Source organism: Trichoplusia ni, chromosome 10 (genome assembly GCF_003590095.1).
Source record: "Trichoplusia ni isolate ovarian cell line Hi5 chromosome 10, tn1, whole genome shotgun sequence".
NCBI classification, from domain to species: Eukaryota; Metazoa; Arthropoda; class Insecta; order Lepidoptera; family Noctuidae; genus Trichoplusia; species Trichoplusia ni.
The window spans coordinates 9184377-9190376 of NC_039487.1; positions in this window are offsets into that span (position 1 = coordinate 9184377).

The window sequence follows — 6000 nt, forward strand, 5'->3', positions numbered from 1 at the left end:
TCGAAATCAAGGTCGTAATTAAGTACTGTCGAGTACAACACTGTAAAAGATTAGTTCTTACGGTAAGTTTGACATGTAACTACGTTCAGTTAGTTAATTAAAAGTTAATGGCATGTTAACTGACTTGATTGTTATTTTACTAAATTTCAAACTCATGACAGGTCTAGTGTCAAAATGATTAAGATCGCTGTCTGTACCCTTGCTTTAATAAACTATGCTGTTGGTAATTTAATCCTTATTTTCAGTGGATTTTGGTTGAAATTCATTAATATCCTTAATTCACATGGTGTAATTGATGGCAGAGCTTTTGCTTTATCATTCACACTATCGCTTTTAAACAAGTTGTGATGTTGACAGTGTAAAGCGAAGTTAGGAAAATGAGTTCAACGAGTTTTTGAAAAGCAAATTTATGGTCTTTTTATAAGGGTTTATTTTGTGTAACAATGATACTATCATTGGTATTTAATTTGTTACGAAATGTTATATTGCTTTTGATCTCAGACAAAATGTAACGATAAGACAATTAGATATGAAGCATTCAGACTTAGCTTGACATTTTCGGTACTAAGTATAATGTTTCATTAGTATTGCCATTATCAAATTCAATGCTAAAGGTTATGATTGACTAGCTTGTTTATTATGTGCTAAACTATTTGTGGACCAAGTTTCTTCTGAATCCGTTCAGTGGTCTTTACGTGAAAGAGGAACAAAGATCCTTACATTCAATTTTTGCGTTTATAATATAATAAAGTTATATTAATATAATCTTAATTATTTTCAAATCGATTTTCCAAGGTTAGTTAAAAAAGTGACTAAAGTGTCGTAGAAAATTATATAAATAGATCTAGACTCGACTACCTATCTATTAACGTATCAGTGATAAATGATCGACTATGTCCTAATCAAAAATAAGATATATGAAACATCGAGAACAGGATACAGTACCACATTCGAATGTATAACGCAACACTTTATTAAGGGCTTGTACTAAACGCGCCTTCTTTGGTCACCAACCAGCCAACACGCCAACATTTAATCACATACATTGCTCCATTTACGTTCAGAATATAATCGCAAATTATAACTAATGAACCATTGTAATATCAGACACATAATGTTGGTGGTCAGGCCAATGTATGTGGCCAATATGTGTAGGTACTAATAATAAGCCGGCCAAGCTAATATTGCGAAAGTAATTAGAGTGTATTGCCTATAGTTAGCCGTAATTTTACAATTTAGAGCTTTAAGCTATGGTCGGTAATAACAGCGGTGGTTGTGGAGATTTCTTCCTGGTTTTAGTTGTATTTGTTATTTGTATACATGGGTGCATTGATATGGTAATTCTGTGTTATTTTAAATATTTCATTTGTTTTTTTTTATTTATGTGGCGTCGGGTGTCATGATAACCGTCATCGGGATTGGGTATTTATTTAAACACTTATTTTTTTCTGTTAGCTGAATCATCGTTTTAGACATTTTTCTAACAAAGCCCGCCTTAAAATTTCCCATAAGATGTGTGGGTGTGTCCATTCATAACACATTATCTAGTTGACTCAGTAAAAAGGTAAAATCGGTAAAAATTCACCGGTAAGTCAAACTCCCATTTTAACTGCACTGGTAACTGCACCGCACCGCACTTCAAATAAGCTGTACGCGACGTATCACTAGTTCGATCCTCGCGTAGGACAAGTATTAAATTCGGGTGATCCATGAATGCTCTGAAAGAGGGAGACTTTCTTTAATAGTTTTTAAATTTACCGTCTCTATCACTTTTAAAGTGTTAAGTGGAGACAAAAATACATAACATATATTTAACACTCTCTAAACGGACGTGTAGATGGATGGTCGTTTCAGGGTTCGGCAGTCTGTCGTCTTAATCGCTGCAATCTACTATACCCAGTCAGTGGTACAGTAGGGATTGTGATTAGATACGGACAGGCCACAACAGCTTCTAACAACACCCATTAAAGGATCAGGTAAAGTAGAGCGACCATTCTAATTGTCTTACAGGCATTTATAATGTTGTTCTGTAATACTAAATGTCTCTCTGTTAGTATTGGCAATTTATTGTCATATATGAAACATACGCATAGATTTATTGGTATGGTTTGGTATTCTTTTGTTGTGTCTTAAACTTTCTTATGGTGGTTATTCATCATGTTTCATCAAAATTGGGTCAGCTATTTAGGAGATTTCGTCGGTAAAGGAGTTATAACTACTCGATCTATTATGACGTTAACAATTTTTTGGTTTTCTTCAATTACATTTTCAAAAGTCAGTATCCAATAATTCATTCTCAATGATATAAAAATACAGTTTTTACTTTTAATCTGGCCAATACCGATAAAAATCAATTTCAATTGTTATTAGAACTAGTCGTAGATAGAAGCATTTTTTTACTGTTGATGTGATAAAAATTAGGTACTATAAAAATCTCATTCACTTTAGTCTACTGGTTAGACATTTCTAGATCTAGATTTGATTTTGATTTAAATCTAAAGCTCCACTTAAAACGAGTACCAATCCATTAAATTTCGTCATTATGATTTATATCGAGAAAGAAATAGTTATTAATAATTATTGATTCAATAATTATTAACTTTAAGTTATGATAAGGTTTTTTTTTGGTAAAGCCACTGTTTAGTGATTACGGTCAAATAGGAATTTGGACAGATGATTTTCTACTTCTATTTGACAATAAATGATTAAAACCCATTAATTTTTAGCATGTTATATTTAAAGTTCAAAAACTTTGCCTACGTGGGAATCGATTCCGCTACCCGTCGCGCACAGTCAGCTTGGCGTGTTGAACTAGACCGCTCGACTTTCCGCCGAAGAACTAGTTCTTTTTTCTGGATAGAAAATTGCCTGATGGGTAAGATTTTAACAACACATAAGATTATGAAAGTTATACTCTTAAGTAATTAACATGCTTTATTTTGATTGCTTTAAGTAGAGCAGTAACCATATCATTTTATAAACTGGGCAGCACATGGCAACAAATTGCACATTACACTACAGTTTTAGTCGGTAAACGATAATATGTTGGTAATGTAATTTATGTACAATATGTACATAATTTATCAAAACACTAGCTGTTGCCCGCGACTTCGTCCGCGGCGCGTGGTTAGAAAATATAAGTTATGATTTATACCTGCCCCGTTTTTTTCATTTTATCTTCGCTCCTATTAGTAGCAGCGTGATGGTATATAGCCTCGACGAATGATCTATTCAACACAAAAATATTTTTTCAATTTGAACCAATAGTTCCTGAGATTAGCGCGTTCAAACAAACAAACTCTTCAGCTTTATATATTAGTATAGATATTCAGGTACTAATGTTCTTGAAAATGCGAACAAGATCCTTTCCTTTTAGAACGTCCAATGTTCTAGATCGTTGCAAGAAATTGTTGTTTTTTTAAATCATATTATGCCTAACGTGTATGCTTCAGTATTTGTTTTATAATACGTAATTACTATGAGTCCCGCGACGGCCTTGCTTGCATGTGTCTGATATTAAATTAGGTACTGACCGCAAAATAATTTTAAAATTTTGCCGTGAAGATATAATGCTACTTCCTTTTACAGAATCTATATGACAGTAGGTAATTGAATTCACAAAAGAGATATTGTTGCACTGACTGTAGCAAACACTAAAAGAAAAACAGATGGACATATTATGTTTCATTACTGATTTTGGCAGTGATTTACTATCTGAGCTCTTGCTTAAACAGGATGTAGCATTTCTATTGCCACCCTTTACGTGGTGCAATCCTATGTTTCCAAATGCCGTCTTTAAACGCGGCTGACGTCACCAAGTGGGTAGGTTTAATCAGTATGATTCTGACATTACCCGTTTGCTCCGCCGAAGTAGCGGGAAACCATGAGGAGTCCCTCCGCCATACAAAAAGGTGCTACAGCCAAGAAAGATGGTGCAATAAACTGCATAGCGGACTCTCACTTGCACACTGGCAATACTCCGATTAAGAATACTTGTCTACCAATCTAGATCAAATAACACATTAAAAAAAGATTTAACACCTCCAATCTAATCACGAATAGCATTAATGTAAGCAAATATCAAGCATGCAATAATATATGTATTTGCAACCTCATTTGCAAATTCATTTGGACATCAAAATTATGTAAATATAAAATTTTAACACGATTTTGTTGCGTTCAGTACACCGAGTTCCGTTTTCCCAGCCGACTAGTTTATTCAACATGTGTGTAATAGTGCCAAGTGGGTTTGGTCGCAATTTTCTTAAGTAATTCAATACTCGGCTAGACTTAAAATTAATATGGTTTTAACCTTGTAACGGCGGCCTACATTCGAATTTTTACGGAAAGACGTCGTGTGGATAGGCGTTCGGAAGTGATTTTGTTTATAATAATTTATTAGCTAGTTTACATCAAAAACCTGTTTGATTTTATTTGGAGATGACTAAGTATGAGCGGCACGATTTATTTATTGACAAAAACGGTATATATTTTAAAATATTTCATTTGGTATTATATCCAACAAAACTATTAGTATGTATGTCTCTTATGTCCACGTTATGATTATCACAAAAATACTATTGATCGAAACAATATCATTAAATTTCAAAAATAATTCTTGTAAACAATTCAAAATTCAAAATATTAAATACCTCTCAGAATTTTATAGCTAAATTATTACACTATTAAACTTAGCTTGGAGTTTAAACAATTCTAAAGAAAAACTCACTTAAGACTGAAAATGTTTACGAATCATATAAAAATTGTGTTCCCATAATAAAATGTAATGTATGTGAATTATGAATGTGTGATATTATACAAGTTTGTTTATTTATACAAGGCTGCATTAGTATGTCACTTGTAAAGGGCATGGGAGAAGTATTTGAGTACGAATTAATCTGCAGCATAGATATATGTACATTGCGCGAGTATGATAGAGTAATAAAATGATTTGATTAATTTTGTATTATACATGAAAAGAATTTAAATCAAGATGATTTCTTGGATTAAATAAAAATAATTGTTAATTTAATTATTTTAGTCTTCACTGACAAACGTTGAATGAAAATATAGCAAAGAGGGTTTCCTTATATTGGAATCTGAAATCATCAACTCTCGCAGTGAGAAAATGTGGTGGTCTAAGATATTTACTTTTTGGTATATTTTTAAATGAACATTAACAAAAATAATATACCTATACAAATCAAGTATCACCATCGTCAAGAGTTTTTTAGGCATAGCGCTGCTTGTAATTAAATTAGTATTCACGATTTTGTTGATAGAGTGTGTTATTATACCAGTTTTAAACCACCATAATTATACGTATCATAGCTATTAAAGATACGGAAACATACAAAGTATGTACAGTCAGCAACAGCGACTAAAACAATCTGATTTACAAAGGGGAATAGGGATGAGATGACTGGGTTTAACAAATACATATAAGGTATATTTGCAATGTTTCAGATTGATACTTAAAAATATTCGGCACATGTGATCAATTTTTTACACAGAAGTGACGTCATGCGTCAATTTCATTTATTTTTCTCAAACTGAGGAAAAACAAGCAAAAAACATATTATTGTGATTTATGTTTCAACTACTGTTATTTAAAAAAAAATTCTGTTACCTATCAGCGCGACAGAAACTCCTTGAATTTGATTGTGTACAGTTATTTTAAAAAACATAATCGTGTTAAACGACTTTTCTTGCTGACAGTGCGCCTATGTATAACAAAAATCTTGAAGGTCTCGATAAAGGACGTAAATTAAGTATTGTCGTCAAAAGACAATTTGAGGCAAATTATCATCAAAACTTTTTTCGAAGATTTCTTTGTAGGCACTTTTGTTATTCCGCGCCATTGCGTTTCATTGAATCATTTAGATGAATGAACTTACTTTTCCGTGTATGCTGGAAACAGGAGAAAGAAAGATAATTAGTGTAATAGGGAGAAAAGGTGACTGTTCATGTCATTAGCGAGGCTAACGAAACTTCTATTAC